This window comes from Aphelocoma coerulescens, chromosome 3 (genome assembly GCF_041296385.1).
Source record: "Aphelocoma coerulescens isolate FSJ_1873_10779 chromosome 3, UR_Acoe_1.0, whole genome shotgun sequence".
NCBI lineage: Eukaryota > Metazoa > Chordata > Aves > Passeriformes > Corvidae > Aphelocoma > Aphelocoma coerulescens.
Window position 1 is genome coordinate 23240740 of NC_091016.1, and position 19673 is coordinate 23260412.

Genomic DNA, 19673 nt, shown 5'->3' on the forward strand with positions numbered 1-19673 from the left:
GGTAATGAAATAGTTATACCTTGTTGGTTAAGCTGCTGACAAAGGTGGGCCAGAAGACTCTCTCATTTACTGCTCACGGCTTTAAGGAGAGGGGAAGGGGCTCAGGTTATGGGTACATCAGAAAACTGTTGCAAGGAAAGCTAAGGCCATCTTCAGTCCAGTGTGTTATAGCAGAGATGAGCAGTTTGCTTCAGTTTTAATTTCTGGATGTGTTTCTGATGTTTTATGATGCTACATAAGTTACTTAACCATCTATGCTAAAGCTGACAGAGAAGTATTAAGATGGCAAATCATTAACTTGAGTTTCAAGCAGATCTTGTTGTACTATCACTGAAGAAATATGTCAGGGTATTGTAGGCCAGTCTTTGCTGTGATGTAACTCAGGAACTACAGCTGCCTGACCTAAGTACCTGTTGCCATGCAGTATCTAAGCTTGGGGGAACAATTAGGAGCCTTAGATCTGATGATGGGCAACCTAACAGGGCCATAAGGCTGTGGTCAGGGAACTGGTGCAGCTCCTTGGAGTGGCACTCTCTGTCCTTAATAAAAAGCCCTTCCACGAGAGCATTTTGCTTTTCCAGACCTAGGATTGATATTTCATGTATGAGTCAACAGCTGTTCAGCTGAACTTGAAGCACTCCAGCCTGTGCCAGCAAGCTGGCAGTAACACCATATCCCACAGGCAATGGAAGCAAAACAGCAGCAAGTTGGAGGCCTGGCAAAAGGGGGGAGTTGCTGCTATGCAGCCCAAAATCAGAGGCCCAAAGTTACCATGTGCAGAAGTGTTTTTGTTGAGAACTCTGTAAGCCCTTACAAGTACATATGGCCTCAGCGTGCAGGACATGTGAAACACCCCATAATTAAAGTCAAGTGGATTCTTATGGCTGTTATCCAGCGCAAAAGAAAACCTTGGAGCCGGCTTCCCAGCTGACATAAAACAAATCTGGATGGGGTTATTGAAAGAAATGTGCATTGGACTCCGGGAATCAAATGCTGTCACTCAAATCCTGTCTTTGTGGGTGGCCATGTGGAAGCCAACCTGCTTCCCTCTTGGAGCTCTGAGTAATGACCTCCACTTGCTGGGAATGGGGCAGCAACACTGGAGTCAATTGAGCTACACCAGTTTACACCTGATGGGGGTCAGGAGGGTGGTGATTGGTATATTTACTGCCTGCCTGGCAGGCGTGAGAAGGGATATTTGTTGCATTTACAGACATGTAGAATATTATTTCTATGAGTGTTCAAGCATGATAACTTCTTCCTGTGCACCAAAGCATGGAGGGCAGTGCCAAGGAGTGCTGCAGAAGCAGAGCTGGGAAGCTGGTTGGTGAATGGATGGCATGGAGGGAAGAGAGAAAGGAACAGGAGCTACCTTTCAAGGCAAGGAGTGAAGACTAACCTAAAGGAGAGGAAATACAGAGCAACAAGTGAAAAGAATGAGGGTAAGGAAACAGATGAGACTGAGATTAGGTCAAGCTGGTTGGGGCTTTGAGCAACCTGTGTTGCTTGTATGCAAGGTGCCCCTGCCCTTGGCAGAGGATTTGTAACTAGATGATTTTTAAGGTCCCTTCCAACCCAAACCATTCTATGATTCTGTGAGATGAGACTGGTTTGATGCTCTTGACTTTGCTGTGTCACTAATCCTGTTGTTGTACCTTCCTGCCATAAACATGCCTTGTCTCAACATGTCTGGGGTGGACAGAAAGGGATGGAGTGGCTTCCTGAAATTGTGCATGAATTCTTCTGTGTTAACTTGTTTTTACAGTGAAGTAACTATTGGAGCAAGTCAAGAAAAGGCCTTCAAATCCAGCTGACCTCAGCATGGTTGTTTGGATGTCCTCTGAGGGGACTGCAGAGCAGTACTGGCATCCACCCATCTCATGCAGAGGGGTTATTTCTAAACTTGTCTATCAGTCCTATACATGAGAGGTTTTTTTCTTGCAGCTGTGTCTAGGGTGCTTCAGAGAGGCCAGAAATGTAAGATGGTCCAGTGAATGAAGTACTTAAAAGACTCACTAGTCTTAAAAGTTAGTGAGCTGTTTGGCATGGATAGGTAGTGAGCAAACATCTATTTTGCCTTTTTATAACCTTTACAATCTCTAGGCTGTGTTTATGTGACTGTCTTGCATTAGCCTGATGGGTGTTCTACTGTGCAGTGCCTCTCGTATTCCCCAAAACTCAGTATTTTTGGGAAACCTTCCCTGTAACTCTGGCTCTAGCTTGATGTGGCCAAGCAAAATCAGGGAAGCTTGTAAAAGGAACCTGACTTCAGCAGATAATCCCTCTGGAGCCTATGAGCAAGTTTAAGTGTGAAGGTATTTCAGTGTGGTTGCAAATATGCAGAATGGACCTGGTCCATTCTAATTATACTGATAAAAACAGTTGTGCCTTAAAATGCTCTAACACTGAGATTTGATTTGTAGAAAGAGGGCTTGCTAAAGCCACCTCCCCTCATGGTGACCTGCTGAGTTGTGAGGCAATTGCTGTTACATACACAATGTGTAAATAAACTCGCTGTCCTGACTGTAAACCATGGCTCTTGGAGACTGAGCATTTCTGCAAGCTGTGAAAATGGCTTGGTCAGTTAGGAAATTTTTTGTGGTTTGTTTTCATGAACAGTAGCTGATATAAGGAAATAGTATTGACTTGTAGTTTAGAAAATCTGGATTTGGTAGGAAAGTTTGGAAAGACTGTTCTATCTGCATGCTTAAGTCTGGGATCATTAAACAAAACAGACTTCCCTCCTTCCAGATAGCATAATGCTGCCCCTTGTAAGCACTGTTGTAGCAGAATGACCCAGCTCCTTCTGAAGGTCTGCAGAACTGGATTTATTGTCCCCTCTCTGTTTGCTGCAGCAGCACTTGAAGTCTTTAAGGGCTTATGTCAGCTTTGTGTTCATGTTGTGCCCCTTGGATCCTGAGTGAATATTTAGATGGTTAATACTAAAAAAAAGGTTCCTCCAATGAGAAAACAATGAAGTCACCATTGCATAAATAAATAGATCTCTTCTCTTGTGTTTCATGTTGGCCTTTGGCTTTCACTCATCACTATGGTGTCTGAGTGCCTGGCAGTAGGACATTAAATTGTGTGGGAGTAACATATCAGGTGATCAGTGGCTTGGCTTCCTCTTCTTCCTCAAACATATGAAAAGGAGCACTTAGAATTCATTATGTAAACACAGCATTGTATGTTTATCTTCAAGAAGCAGTTTTGGTTTTGCATTTGGCAGAGAAAGTGGTGATGTTTGCAGTTGTGTGGGTCATTCCTTATGAACTCTGGTGTGAAACTTGTCCCTGGTTGAATAAAGCTGACAAAAACCCCCATAGCTACTGACCTAGCTGGCTTTAGCCCTCTGTATATCCCATTAGCTCCCCTAGCTTGGAGGACCTGAGCAGGGAGGCAAAGCCTCCCCCACTCCCCCCCCCATCCCCCTTCTTATTATCCCCTGTGGACATATTGAAGGGAAATGCTATTACAAAGCATCTCTAGAAAACTTTCCACACCTTTACTTCTTCCTGTAAGCTTGGCCACGAGAGGGATGGAGCCAACTCATCTTTCACCATGCCCTTGCTCAGAGCTGTGCTTGCCAAGGAAGGACCCCACAGGATTTGACTGTTGTGGAGTAGATGCATTACTAGGAAAAAAGAGACAGGTTTTACGGGAGTGAGGCTGTATCTTAATTACTGCTCAGTCACTTGGGAAGTCTGTAAAAGCTTTCTGAAACTACCAGGCTCCTCCCAAAGCACCACTTGATCTAGTGTATTTTCAGATTCAAAGCTGAGTCTATAAAACTTATCCCTGTACAAAGACCACCCAACACTAACAGGGTGTGCAGAGAAATTTCTGTTTATAGTTTAGTGCAAGGGTCAGATAGCTTTGCTATGGTTCAGGTTATCCACCCAGAGCAAGCATGCTTTTTTCCTAAGCATGGGATACATGAGCCATTTCTATTACCCAGACCTCTAGACATAACATAAAATAGATGGCATGAAATAGCATTAAAGATATTAAAGATGGGAGGAAATAAAGTGTTTTCTCCCTTGAATTCTTCAGCTACAGGGTAATGGATTTCTAGTGCAAGCTCAGCTACTAATGCACACATAAGAAGTGAGGGCAAACAGTAGAAACCTCAGACTTTGTGCTGTAAGATACAGAAAACCCAGTCAAGCAAAAAGCAACACAGAAGTGCTTTCTCAATATAAATTTGGTGATTAATTTCCTAGCTGGGAATTAGCTTTTATCTACTTTTAAAAAATGTTAGTAAACTGGATTTATCTTAAGCTGCTTAGAATTTGTGACCCTGCCAGTATCTGGCATATTTCAGGATTTTCTGTCTTTGTTTGAGAATGACCCAAGGCCCTAAATCTGAATTCTCCCTTTTTCATATTTAAAAAAATAAATTCCTGCTCATCTTCTGCATTCCCAGCTCAGCTCTGTGCTATCATCCATCTCTGTTCAGATTCTGTGGAATGGCTAGGGGATTATGAACAACAGACCTCACACTCACCTAAACCAGAAAGAAATTAATTTTATCTCCCTTTTTTGAAAGGTGTGAATTCTGAACATTGGATTCCCTCAGAACCAGGATTAAATTATTTGAAGGAGTGCCTCTCCTCATTAGAGACTGCTTGTAAATATACTGTCTCACTTGAATGCTTGGTAACACTTGCATTTGGATTCCTTTTTTAGGACTTTTTCCACTCAGTAATTAATACTCATCCTTATATAACACTTGTGACTGAAAGCACAATTCAAGGGGATAAAAATGGGCAGTCTGCCCTGTTTAAAGGAGATAAATCTACTGTACTGATGGACCTGCTCCCTGAAATTCTTTAGTGCAGCGGAGGTTAAAAGTTATGTGTCAAATATAATACTCTTGGTCTGTTGCACTCAGTGAGCATAGCCAGTCTTTTAACTAGTACAGAATTAAGGCTAAGTATTTTTTAGCAGTTTTTATTGATGCCTTTCTTAAACTTCTCTTTCAGAGGTTTTGTGATCATAAAGAAAGATGGAATGAGTGTCTGTCTGACTAGTGTATCAAAATTCTCATACGATCATGCACGTGCATGCATTTAGGGCCAGTGCATCATTTCCAGTAACTAGAGGTTGCTTGACTTTCATGATTACTCTGGAAGTCAGAACAACTTCCCATTTGTTGGCTGGGGAAAATGAATATATTCCATTTGAGCTGGATTGAGTCTTGGCACGTGATTTATCATCACCCAAATATTTTCTTACAGTTTTTAAATCTGGGAGGTCATATCAATAACATAAATTAAAAGCTTCAAGTAACGTCTCAAATACATGGTTATTATTTTACATCTACAGGAAATGCAGAAGAAAGAAATGAAAAATAATAGAGATGGAAAACCCAGTTACTTGAATTACTCTCAGCAACACAGAAAGTTTCCTTTCTTTGACTAGATGGATGTAAACCCAGTCCATAATCCAGCTTCTTGAAATACTCAGTAATTTTGTTTCCTTTATTTTGCTCTCTGAAAGTACACACCATTTACGTAGCTCATTATGTATGTAAAAGATACTGGGAAAGAGTTGGGACTGAGTAATCCATGCCAGCCCTCATTTCCCCATCAGGAAATTAGCTGGGGCAGAGCTGGCATTGAAACATGTGGGATGTCTGTATTATCTGAAGTGGAGCACTCTTGGTTGTTCCTGTCTTGGAAAAAAAACAGGCTTCTAAAGGGCAACTGGGTTTTTTCAGTATTTTCTTCTGGGCATCCCAATATCTTTGTGTGTGTTGGCAGCAAAGACTCTGTCTCTTTTGGAAACCTCTGGCAGAATTCTCTGTTTACCTTGCAGGTGTCTGAGCCCAGAACCAGCATGAGATCTTGGTCTCCTTGACTGTGTGTGATTGAAGTGTTGTGAGCTATAAGCCTCTAGAAGGTTAAGGAGGCAACTCTGCTCTTCCCTACAAACTCCTCTGGCCAAGGAGCACAGATGCCAGCACTGCTGCAGCTGGGTGTGATTCCTGAGGGGGGTGCAGTTAGTGGGGGAACACAATATCAGGACAGCACAAAAGGGAGGACAGGTAGAAAGATGACTGTGATGTACACCTTTTTCTGATGGTATAGGGAATGCTGTTCTGAGTGAGGGAGAAATGAACTGAGCCTGCAGTCTGTGATGGCAAGTGACCAGTCTGTAGCAGCTGCTTTCCAGGCTTGTAGGACCACAAACCATCTCTCAGGAGATCCATACCACAGTGCAGAGTCGAACCTTCCCCCAATATATTTAAAACTGTCGAGGCAATGTGGATTCAGGACTGAATATGGGACAGAGATCAGGGAATCCCAGGTCAGTCCAACTTGTGCCCCTACTTGCCTGTATGTGTTTAGGGTCCCTTCTGTTCTCATTTATCCTCAGGTGACCAGAAGGTTCTGGCCATCAGCGCTTTTTCTGACAAACCCATTTACTGCTAGGAACAAGAAAGAAACCATTTATTGCACTTATAGTAAAGAGAAACTTGGCCCTGTATATACAAAATATTTCACTATGCCTCAAAAGATAGTCAGACTTGTGTTTTAAAGGAGGAGACTGGTAGAAGGGGTTTCTCTGCACAGGCTGTCAGCAGTCCCTACCAGGCCAGCACTATCTGCAGTCTCTTCCACTTCCAGCCCTTTCCACTGCTTTGCATAATGGATGGCATTGTCAGGAATAGTTTCCTGATGCTGTATAGTACTAAAGAAGAGACTCTAAGGTCTTCTCCTATACTTAACCTTGGTAATTTTTAACCCAGCCATTAGTCCTCACAAATGATGCTGTTTTCCCCCTTGGCATGAAGAAGGAAGGCCTGTTGAAAACCACAGCATCCGTTGTAAGGATGGACATACTCATCACTTAAGCCTGGGGCTCAGCTGTGAACACAAGAAGGACTTCAGAAGCCAAAATATATTTGGTCAAACTTTTTTGTGTAATGGTTTGCTCCAAGAACTCCAAGCTGTAGTCAGACATTTCATTAAAATGCTCTGGGAATGCACAAGAAAGCTCTTGAGTGTAATGTTTGCCTAGGGAGTTTTGTTTGAATCTTCAGCCTAGATTGTCCTTAAAGCCTATTGTACTGCATGAAAGGTAGCAGAGTACCTCAAGGGAGAGTCACAGGCAATTCAGATTCATGCCAGTGAGTTCCTGTACCTCCTGCCTGGAGCCTTCTAGCAGCCACAAACAGAACGGGATAATACCTTCATTACTCCATCTCCTCTTCAGCATGCCCACTTCAGCCAGCAGGAACTACTTGCCCTTGTGTTGGTTGTAGTGGCATTTCTGGTACGTGTCCTCAGAAGCAGAGGATGTGTCTTGATGATTTTGTTAAGAAAAGGGATGCATTGATGTAATTCTTACTCTTATTTCAGCTTAGCCAGAGCCCCCTCTTACCAGTCTTTCCAAGTGCCAGTTATACCAGTAACTCCAGTCTGTCTAACAGTCTATCCATCAATATTCCCTCCTCTGTGGCACCCATCTTCTGTGACACTCCAGAAAGATACAGGGACTTGTTCTAGCCTGTGCTCTCACCAGGACAGCAACATTTTATCCTCAGCTTCCCCATACCTTTTTCAGTGCAGATACCTGCTGCTTTTAGCACTGACAGGAGAGAACAGTCACAAAGCCAGAGCTCAGATGCAAGAGTAGCTCTTGCATCCTCCAGCTTTTAGTCTGGCAGCACAGAGCAATTCACAAAGATGTGGTGGCTCAGCTTTCGGTGACTTTATTAATTTGTTTATTAGTAGCCAGCTGTGGGTGAAGCATTTAGTGTAAATTGATTAAACAACAGGATGCTGTTCCCTGGTTATCTCAGTCACATGACAGGCTGGCTATTTTCAAGTGACTTGTTCTTTCCCCTTAACAAGCAGAATAATTCAAATGAATTGCTTCCAGAAACAAGAGGAACTGTAGTGTCCCCAATTATTCATGCCCTTCCACCTGAGCCTTGCTGCAGTGGGCATGCAGTTGTTCTAAACATAGGATATGTTTTCTTTTGGGACCATTTTATCCTTGGCAACTTGTCAATCACCTGGAACTAAAACTCTGTTCCACTTTCCATTATTTCTCTAATCATAATGTCTTTTCTAGATCCATAATTGTTCTTCATGGGTTATAAAGCCAGTGTAATTTGCTATATTGAAAAACACTGATACTGATTTATGTGCTTTCAGTTATGCAGTGTGCATTTCATTTTAGGTCCACTCTGGGGGTAGAAACCTCTCCAACCTGAGCATGTGCTGTGCACAGGACCTCTGCTTCTTTTCTCTTCTACTGCTATGGAGATAAGTATGTTTGCTTTCAGAAATGTTTCTGAAGCTTTGTTTTTTCTTGACACTCTGCCCTCCACAGTCACTTCATTGCCTTGTGGCATGCTGGGGCTAATTTCATGGCTTGTTCTGTGGTTGTAGAATATCTGCTGTTTCCCAGGATATCTGTAAAACAAGCTGACAAACCAGCCTGCTGTTTACCACACCCCACAGTGTCCTTCCCTGCTTTGGCTGGTTTTAGTAGCCTTTGAAACCCGTTAATGTGCACCTCCCTCTCATCAGCCCTATTTGTGCTGTGCCTGCATACCCCGTAATCAACATTAAATGCAATTTTAATTCCACATTTTTATGAAATTACTGCTCTTACTCTTCTTTGCCATCTCATCTAACCCAGTTCCTACCTGCCACCTGATCATCCCAGGCACTGTGGCACTGCAGGGTTAAAGGAATCTTGTAATGCATGTCAAGATTTAAAATCCCTGTAAAACAATGGAGAAATGTTGTTTCCTGTCCTTACATGTTACTTACTGCCTAATACAATTTTTTATGGGCATGAGCATTTGCTAAGTTTTAGTCTCTGTGAAATATAACAGGTCTGTTCAGTGTGGCTTTGGAAAACATGCTCATGTCCTGCTTCTTTCCTGGCAACTTTCCTCCTTCTCCACAATGTAGTACTTATCTCCCACGGGAAGCAGATAGCAGAAAAACCTTTTTCTTTTTGAAAGCACCATTTCCTTCTCCTTCCAGGTTCTTGAAACATGGCAGTCCGTAAGCCTGGTCCACTTAAGAGCATGTCACTGTTTTTGGGCCAAAATCTGTTGTGTTAAACACAGTAAAGTTCTCTGAGGCAGACTTTTCCCTGTAGTTGTGCTCCTCTAGGTCACAGAATCTGGATCCAGTCCTTTGAGGAAGCTGGTGATTCCTGCCATAGTGATCTCTGCCTTGTAGGTCTGAGTGCATCCTGAACAGCCCAGAAGTGAATTGGAGGCCGTGGACATGAGACCCCTGGAAATCCTCTTTCTGCTTTTTTTCCCTTTTAAAGTGTGTCTGGGCTAGGAGATAAAAATGTTTCTCAGCTGTCAAGGGCTGCTGCCTCGTATTTCTATCTGTGAAGACTGTGCTGGTGTCTCATTGAATCTTTGCTAGTGAACGAGGTGCTGTTTGTGTTACCATCTGGGCCTTGGTTTAAGGCACATGCTAAGCTCTGTGTCTTACCTGTGTGCTCAGGCAGGGGGAAGGTTCATGTGCACACTTTGAAGTTGATGTCTTTCTGTTATTACCAGCTATCTCCCATTTCTTGCATCAGAATAGGAAGAGGCATGAATTATTTAACTGAAAATGTTTCTGGATCCCTCGCTTGCCTGAGATTATTGATGTTACGACCCCTCGGGGAGGGAAAGCTGAATAGTAGTGGCTGATAAATGGAAAGTGTTTCTCTTTCATTCTCCCCTGTTACTTTCTCCCTTTTCCATTCTCTACTAATGCATAGAGACAGTTTTCTGAAGCATTCACTGTTACCTGTGTTGACATCTGGAGGCACTGCCTAAGTTCCTGTACTTCTTGTGCCAGGTACGCATTGGGAGTCTAAAGGACTGAACAGGACACACATAGACAGAGACATGATGGTCCCAGAAAAAAGGGAGCACTATTATGGTTTTATAAATAAAACACTGCAATAGTGGGGGCATTTTATAATGGGTTATCCTAGTTAATTGCTGCTGTGATCAACCATTTATCTCCTTGTCTGATGGCAATTAGGAAAATGTGGGATGTACAGTAAGCTAAGAATTGTGCTTCATAAGCCATGGAGGTATCAGAGAACACAGAGGTTATAAATGAGCTTTTCTCATACAATTTTCCAAAGACTGTAATACAATTCCTAGTTCTAGCTCCAAACTCCAGAAACATGATGCTCCTGGCAAAAGGTCAGTTTTCTGCTTACAATTAAATGTTCATCTCTAGTAATGGGGCTGATCTGAGGTTGTGAACTGCAGGATCTCTCATCTGAAATTCTAAGGAGGGAGGGATCAGGCATTCTGCTTGCGGTGCTCTCTTAGCCAGACAAAAGAATCAAAATAATACCAGCTTTTGAACTACTTTTGTTCCTATTCTCCTTGGTTTTGGTTATGTTTCTTTTTAGACTTGAAAGGTTTTTAATTTGGGATGCTGGCAGATATCCTTAGGAAATTTTAGTGGTATCTAAAGTATGCTTGAATCTCTTTCTTATTCCTTTTATTTGTGAGGGCTAGGGATACTATCCAGGCTGGAAGTATTTTGAAATATTCCAAGTCTGAGATGAAGCAGTTCTGGTGCTTTTATTGAGATATTTTCTGGGCCAAACCCCTTTAAGATGAAAAAAGGATCCTATAGGAGGAGTTTTGTATTTTTCCTAACATTTCAGTGCTTCTCTTCCAGTACCACACAGCACCTAGAAATTAAAATTTTCCTTAAAAATGGAAAATGGAACAGAGATAATGACCTCATGTAGGAATTTCATTACAGCATGGATGAAATATACAGCAAGTATGAGCAGCATATTGTGGTGCTGATTCCAAAGGGCTCCTGACTTTTCAAATGTTTTCTCCTGGGTGATTGTCCTGATTACACAGCTCAGGATTTCAGCTGGAGGTCCAAATTCTGTGCCTCTAACCACCGAACTGCCTGTGTGTAAGGGCTGGAGAACGACTTACAGGCAAGCAAAGGAATCTCTGTGTGGATTTCTTCATTTTATTGCCTGTGCTGAGGAGAACCCAGTGCTCCCCGCACATCCTGTTGGCTGCAAATGCCAGTGGGAACCCAGACATCAGCGACTCCTCATGCTTTGCAACACATTCCCTAAAAGCCTTCCAAAAATCGTGCAAGAGCAGTGCTGATGGTTTCCTTTTCCCCCAAAAGCCCAGGATTCACCTCCAGAGGGTGCTGCAAACTTGCTGTGGTCACCAGCCCGCGGTGTGCAGGAGGGAGCTGTTCAATGGGCATTTCACTGCGATTAGGGGACATCAAAATATGTAAGTAATATTTTGACTGTCACTTTGATTGCACAGCACATAGTTTTAGATATAGCTTGTATGCACTTTGAAGTAAAAAAATCCAGGTGGCAGCTGTCTTTTGTTAGCATGAGATTATTGTGCTTATAGCGTGAATGTGAAGCACATCTATAAGCAGTGAAGGAACAGATCCAAGTCAGTCAAGAAAAGAAAAAACCCTTTAATACAACTCCTGGGGCATCTTGCTTCTCTGCTAATTTGCAGCTGAACAGATGCTGTACAAGCAAATATTCATACAATGAAAATATACAGAACTAGAATTCTAAGGAGTGCTTACAACACTGTGATAACCCTTTTTCTGACATTACTGAGCGACACTCCTTCCCTTCCCTAAGTAGTGTCCAGAGCAGGCAGAAGCATACAGAGGGGGAACCGAGGCATGGAGAAGAAGAGAAGCATTTTGAGTGCTGGAGAAGGTGGATGTGTTTATAGCATTAGAAAAGTGCTGTTTCTTAGTGTTGCTTGTAAGGCCATGTTGGAAGCCTGTGGCAGAAATATTAATTTTGCAGAAGGACGAGTTCTGGGATGACACTGATGTCATGAGTGTTCCTAGGTTCTTCTGTCCTGCCCAGGTTAAAATGGCTGCAGGAGAGCACAGCAGCAGTGAGGCATGAATTTGACTGCTGCCCTGCTGCTGGCCATGTTCCTCAGCACTTTCACGGCAAAAATCCTTCTGCCTTCGTGCCCCTTGGTGTTGCTCTCATCCTGTTCAGGATGAACTAGGAGGCTTTGTCAGTACAGCACTGAATTCCTGGCTCTGCACTGGAATTGCCCCACTCTGCATATTGGAGTATGCCCTCCTGCCTGCCAGCTGCCCGTGGCTATTGGTGACAATTGGCAGGAAGGGTTGGCCCTTTCTCGGGATGTGCCTCCCCCTCCAAGTGAGCAGCTCACTGGGGTCCCAGGGCCAGAGCTGACCTGGCACTCTGCATGCTGGCTGTGCTCTGCTGAGGCTGTGTTAGCTGGAGATGGAGCACTGCACTCCTGCAGGCCTATCCCTTCCAGTGTGCAGCTGGTGCTGGGTGCAGCCCCTGCACCTTCTGGACAGACATGGTGAGGCTGAGCTTGTGCAATAGCTCTGAGGAAGTCAATGCCAGGACCTAAAAGCTGTTTTAGCTACAAACAGCTCAACTGTACTAGAGTGGGAATGGGCATTTTGCTCCAGGTTATTTTGGTGTGGGAACAACAAGCAGTATTCAGAGAGGCTTCCAGCTTGGTCACAGTGCTACTCTTCCACTGGTTCCAAATCCAAGGCAGGCTTGAGCAGAGCAGCTGAAGCACTAGGAGAGTGCACTGCAGCCAGCCAGGGCAAGTGATGGAGAAGCAGCCAAGAGGTCATGGATGGCAGGTCACTGGGATAGTCATGCACAGCTTTTTCATTAGCTGGAATTCAAGTCCTGTGGAAAATGGATGCTTCAGTAGTTGCTTTTGGTCTAGTGGCTCGACAAAAAGCAGATACTGAAATTTATCATTAATTTATCACATGTTCCAAATGGTTCATTCTGAAAGTCAAAGCATTTTGTTTCAGCTTGATTTGACCACATCCGATGGATCAATTGTAGTGCCTTAGGCTTCCCTTCTAATTTGTGGCTGGATTTATCTCCATGGTACACAGCAATGGTTTAGTGGGGATGATATCCCACAGCATCTTCTCAGATTGAATCCAAGCAGAGAATGTAGGGAAAGGAAGAGGTAAGGGAAAAAAGAAAGAAAGAACATGAGACATCACTTTTCTGAGACAATGTGGTGTCTGAGGCAGACAGAGATTAATAAAAAATTGACCTAAAAAGAAGTGTTTTCAAATAGGTCAGCTGAACTGTTTCAATTGGGTCAACAAGACCTGGAACAAAAGCTTTCATTTTGGTTTTCTGGTTAAAATAATAATAATTAAAAAACCCAACATCATTTGCATTCAGAAGGCATTGGAAGAAAATACCCAACCTGCCCTATCAGTAGCACAGAAGGGAAGTTTCTTTCTCTGAGCTGGTGGCAAATTTTCATACACAATTCCAGTCTTGTAGATAAGATTCCTCTTTTGCCTTCCTACTCAATTTGGCTTTCCTCAGTGAAACCAGTGACATGGGTTTTGAGGGACACAAATACAGTGAGATCTTGAGATGTTTTTAGCAATCCAGAGTACCCTCCCCTGCCATCTGCACTCCATAGTTATTTTTTTTTTTTCTCCCAGCTGAAAATACACATTTCCCCACACATCTGCAACAATCTTGCTTTATACATTCTGGTCCAGTTTTGTTGTCTCTAGCCTCGAGATTTTCCTTTGAATTAGGGGTCCCATCTGTTGTTATCCTGAGCAGCACAGAAATAGAAAATCCTGCAGGCAAATGGAGCATTGCTTTGCAGGACCAGACTGAGCTCTACATCCAATTTAATGCTCAGTTTAAATTCTGTTGAATATGCACCTTAGATCTTTGTTTTTCAGGGGCAATGCGCCAAGTAAATGGAAATTTATATTTGACAATTTTCCATTTTCCTTAAGAATGAAGCACCTTAGTAATAAGTAAGCTGGGGAATGGGTAGGGGAGCAGGTTTACTGAGAGGCAGGGATGGCTCTGAGCACACTTGTCAGTGCATCTTTTTCTTCTGGTGTGTGACATTTTGTGTCTTAGATGCAGAACTGGAATCTCAACGAGGCTGTGTTTGTGGGCAGAACTGTGTCCAGCCAGGCACTGAGCTATCCTGTCTTATAAAACCCATCTGCAAGTGTTTGGCCTCTGGCCGATTTCAAAGCTCCTTTGAATAAATGTTTGTGTATGAAGTATTGTGTAAACAGTTCCTGAGCACAGTAAATAGGAATGGCATAGCTTGGTGCCCATTTGATGGCAAATTCCATGAGGACAACTCACTTGTAAAGCAATAATACATCCATTAGATGAGACATGTGACTTGGGAGTTAGGCAGAAGTTGCTTAATACTCACAACCCAAATCTAGATCTGAATTTTGTAGCCTCCCCATCCTTGGTAACAGCAGAAGAGTGGCTTGCTGTGGCTGCTGACCACATCTTTGGATTTTTTACTGCGTTCTAATGGGATGTTCACACCATCACTGTGCAGTGGAGTCCACTGCTAAATGCATGTGTGCTGGGAAAGACAGCTGGCCAGACTGGGATTGTGAAGGACAGTGCTTTAGAAGAAATGTTTTTATCTTCCCTTTTGTCTGGCCAAGCTTGTCTCCAGTTAAGAATGCCTACTTCTTCCACATATCCAGGTACCAAAAACCTTCAGGAAATCCTTTATCCCATAGAACAGCAGTACCACCACTGAGTAGGACAACATCCTGAATTTCAAACTGAGTAATGCTGACAAAAGGTGGGTCTGGACAGTAAAGTCTGAGTATAATTCTTGATCCAAGTCCTCCACAGCAGCAGCTGTTCAAACCCTGGGCTTAGGTGTATGCTGTTGTAAGAGACATGAGCTGTGACGTTCAGGTCAGGAATTTCAATGAGTTACAGGGATTGTCCACACAAATAGTGGTTAGTGTATCTACTGCTGAATTCAAATCGAGTCATTCTTGAGGAAAAGGGAAAGCAACAGACAGCTTATCACTCGCTGCTTCTTTTGAATTGGAATGAAACGTACCAAACTTCAAAAATAAAGCTGTGAAAACCAGCTACATTTTATGTAGGCTTTGCACCCTTTAAAAATTCACAAGAAAGCAAAGGGCAGAGATTTTATCACTGGAATCTGAATCAGACTGATTTTCTGGATTTGGCCTTGGCTCAGATCTGAGTGTAATTTTAGATGCAAAGTCTCCAAAGTCTGCAAATCTGAATCTCTGTCACCCTTGGATGCTATCAGTGTGGGGTAAACAGTATTATTCCAATAGTATGAAAAAGGTGAAATAAACTTACTTTGCTATTTTCTTTACTATTCGTTCTGAGCTTGGGTTTCATAAAATGCTGGTAACTCTGTGAGGAACGTGGTGTACAAACAGTAACAGTGACCATTTGTTGTGTTTTCCTCCTGGGTTCCCAGTCTCCCTCATTAGGCTGTAAACAATGGGGAATGGGAGGAAAACCTGGTCACTTAGATCCTGTTCCATCTTGTGGCATGGAATGCCGACCTCAGTATTTCCAAGTGTGTGTGCAGGTTGCAGCAGGAGGAAGGATGATAAAGAAAAATGTGCATTTTTGGCATACTTGATGTGCAAGTGCATCCATGCAAGCCTGATCTCCTCTGGTTGCTAAATTTTGATTCTTTTTCACTGCAGCTCAGACAGAGACACTGTAGCTGAAAAGCTTTCATGATTTTATGACTGAACAAAGAGGTTTGTAGGTATGTGGACCAAGGAAGAAAGAACCAGTTCTCATTTTTGGGGAGTGTAAAAAGTCTCTCTGCAACGGAGAGAGAGAACTTTCATTCATTTCTGGGTACAGCATAATCTAGCATGGCTCTTGTCCTCCTCAACTGCACAAGGTGTGAGTGGAGCCTGCAGGAAGGATGGCAGAGCTGTTGGGTGGCACCGTCACTTCTTTGCAATTCTGCATTCCAAAGCACGGACATGGCCCAGCTCTCTTGGCGTGGCAGTGCTGTGAAGGTCAGAGCACGTCGCATTGGGAAGAGGCATCCTCCCTCCTGCACTGGCTGATAGAAATCCCAGGGAGGATTCTAAGAGTTTATTTGAAAATAGATGAAAGCAAGCAAATTAATCAGACAGCAAGAAGAAAATGATGTTCTATAAGACTTCAGTGGTCTGAATCATGAGCCAGACCGGCAGCCAGAGGCAGTGGCAGGCTTGCCAGTGTGAATACCCGAGATGAATGTGGAGCAGGACACTCGTGTCACTGAACAAGTCACTGCAGCAGTGACTCCTGTTCAGTTCTCACCTTTGCAGTCAGGAGTGGGAGGGAGGCAACATGGACGTGCTGCACTTGATGTTCTGCAAATGCATCCTCAGCAGTTACCATCCATCTAAAAAAGAAGAAGAAACACACAAAAAAAGCCCTTTTCTTATTAACAGGGTTTCTCCTCACTAAACCAATCAATTTATGATTGGTTTACTATTATTATTACTATTATTATTATTATTATAATTATTGATATTATTATGATAGAAAGAAGCTGAAAATCTGCCAGTTTGGTGCTGCTCAGTGCCTCAGGTTTTAGTGCTGTGCTTAGAGAGTGTGCTCACCCTAAAGGAGCTGCTCTGCTCTGTGTCAGGGCCACCAGCATGTCCCTGGCAGTGTCAGTACTATCTGGCTGGGAAAACCTTTACTCTTGAAATGTAATGTTCAGGCTGCCTTTCCCCTCTGCTTAATTTTTCTGCTGGTAATTTATGAGGGACAGTAGGTGCAGCCAAGAGTGGGTAAATCGATCTGTTCATGTGGGAGGGAATATCATAATATTCTGCCTTTTCTGAGAGAAACAAACAAATCTCTCATCTTGAAGTACTGCTGCTGAGAGGAGACTCTGTGCTGGAGCCTCCATGGCTTGGAAGTGGGTAAATGGGAATAATATGTAGGAGTTATGTGAAAGAAGGCTTAGAAATATGAGTAGGTATTAATATGTCTGTTTTGGCTAAATCAAACATGTTTGACAGCTCCTTCTATCAGCCTGGGAGAAACAAAAAAAAAAAAGTAAGAATGTGCATTTATATTTTGTAATGAATTTGCTTGGACTCCATTTATTCCAAGTTTACTTTCTGTTAGTAGCCTCTTTGACAGAAAGTCTCCTGGAAAGATGCATTTGAGCTTAATGCAGCAGTTGACCCAGGAGAAATGAATTTTAAACTTGCAGTCCTGTGATCTTGCTGTGGAAGCATAATGCCAAGAGTCACACACAAGTCTTTAAACATCACAAAAACCCCCATCCCATATGACCTGGAGTTATCATTCCTAACTGCAGTAAATAATTCTTTCCCAAGGGTCTGTGTTTTTTTCTAACACAAACAGTTTCCAATAACAAATGCCTTTGATAACATTTCTAACTGTTTGTTACCAGGAAAAATGCAAGCAGAGGGGGGAGATTTACTGATTGAATGAGATGTTTCACATTTTTTACCCACTCCAGCTGTAGGCCTCAGTCCAGAGGTTGAGATCCGTTGGCAGCGAGGGCTGGATGGGCAGATTCTTGCTGATCCCTTACCTGGTGTCACTGATGGCTGTGGGATCTGCGGTGGGAGCCATGGCTCTGTAGGGCCACAGAGTCTCAGCTTGTCCCTGAAGTACCTTGTTAATCTCCTTTGCAGAGACAAATGACTTTGCTCCACACAGGACCCTGCCTGCTGCCAGTTGTCCCCACCACTGTTTTTTTCTAGTGGGGGGTTGGCCATGCCCTTGAAGGACCAGCAAGTCGCAGTTCAAGGGTTCAGAAGCAGCCACTGGGCAGACAGCTGCTTCCCTTAAAAGGTTATGAGCTTGTATTGCTCATGAACACACCACCCTTCCGAGCACACCCTGAGAGAACATCCTCCCCCAAGCCTTTATAGGAGATTATTCTTCTCTACCCATCTATTAATAAGCAGGTGATGTCAGCCTGTCACTCCTTTCTTCCTCCAGGCAAAATCTAACCACAATGAGCAAATAATAGATGAGATTTGGAGAGGGGATGCTGATGGTGTTGGAATGCTGGGTGACCCCAGGAACAGGCACTGTCACTGAGTCAGAAGATGACATCAACACTCCTGCTCCGCTGACAGGTTTGCTATCTGCAAAAAAAATGGGCTTAGGCCTGTGCTCCTATTGTGTTCCAGTTAATGCTGGCATTCAGTGGGGAGCAGGGCTGCTGCTCGTTAATCTGATCGAACGGTGTTCGACGGGAGGGATCACAGCAGTGGAAATTCTAAAGGGGTGATGCCATGCACTGGTCTGCAAATGAAAGTGGGCTCAGGCCACAGCAGGGAATCACCCCCTCACTTCTCTTCTGGTCTGCCTGCATGTCCCACTTGGAGCAGGGCAGGACTGCCCATGCTGTGGGTGTCCCCTCTGGAGCAGAAGCAGCTTCTTGGCTGGCTGGGAGTGAAAGGTCACACTGGGGTTTGCCTTCCCTGTCTTCCTGCTGCTGTTTCTCTCCAGCTTTCCCTTTCCCTCAGCCTTCAAGAGAACTGTTCAAAGCATCAGGAGCAGGTGGAACAAAGTGGCCCAAGGAGAACAAGGGGATACTTGTGTGTCTTCCATGCAGTGGTTCATCTGCGAATTTGCAGGGTAGAGAGCACAGTCCTGTTGGGAATAGTTTTCAGTGTATATGCGAGATCGGAAGGATGGCTGACAGATGAGGAGCCCTCTTCTGCATTCCTCTGTGACAGGCTGTGCCACCTGCAGCATAGCTCTCTCCTCCAGTCCCCCCATACCCAGGTTTTGATGCTGAGCTTGTCTCCAGTGGGTGTGTGGAATTCAGTGGTGGCCCTGTCCATGCTGCTGTGCACCTTGGGACAGAGCGTAACCTCACCAGGGACAGGCTGACAAACTGCAAAGTACTCTGGCTGCAAGAGTTTGCTACAAAAAGGTTTCTAGTCAGTGTTCTGGTGAAAACAGGCTCTGGGTTAGATAGTCCCTATCTGTCCAAGCCTCCTGTCCTCAGGTGAGTATGAAACAGAGATAAGCATGAGGCTAATTGCTTTTGCTATGCAAGGTAGGAGAAGGGTAGAAAGTTAAGAATTGGGGATTACTGGACTATTAAGATTTCCCTGGGTTATTCATTCTTCCACTACTAATCAATATGTTGCTTTATAATTGCATGAGCCAAAGACAAAGTTTTACTCTGCCTCATAAAACAATCTCCCATAAATCCCAGGCTGGGATAGCTGGAATCTGCTATATTAAGCTTAATAGCTAGCATAAGTCAGAATGCCCCTGAGGAGGATGCCAATTTTTTAGAAGGCTAAGCAGGTATTACAATGCCCTTCTCCTTTGCCCCCTCTCTCTTTCTTTGGCTGTTGCAGAAGTTGTTTCAGTGTCACCCTTATTCCACATCATGCATTGCAGTAGTGCAACACTGCTCTGTTTAGATTCACAGCAGGTCCATGGGGGACCACTTGAATCCCAAAGAAGTCTGAAGGCCATCCCTTGAAAACACATGCACCAATACTCAGTTTTATATAACCCTCTTTTACACATAGGCTAAAGCTAGTGCTACCACTCTTTTAAAAGGAGTGCTCTCTCCCTAGGAAAAAAAATTAATCCAGCCTCTTCCAGACAATTAGTTCCAGGCCACATAGCAGGAGTGAATGATGTGAAATAATATTTCAGTAGCAGCCCTGAGTAGAAGGGTTGCATAACCAGACACTGTCCTGTGTCAAATCTCAATGGATGTTACTAGGAAGACAGGGCAATTTTATTCCCAGCCAATGTAGGTAGTGTGGGTTTGGGGTTGGTTACTCATGCAGTCCATTTCATTTTGGCATCAC

General features: G+C 43.6%; 1 protein-coding gene across 1 annotated transcript in view; it reads left to right on the forward strand.

Moving 5' to 3' along the window:
* Window positions 1–1192: 1192 nt before the first annotated feature.
* Window positions 1193–19673, forward strand: part of DUSP10 (dual specificity phosphatase 10) — a 179079-nt gene continuing 160598 nt past the window's right edge. The window contains exon 1 of the mRNA XM_069009486.1: window positions 1193–1442. The gene's annotated coding sequence lies outside the window, so the exon portion shown is untranslated. The remainder of the gene's footprint in view (window positions 1443–19673) is intronic.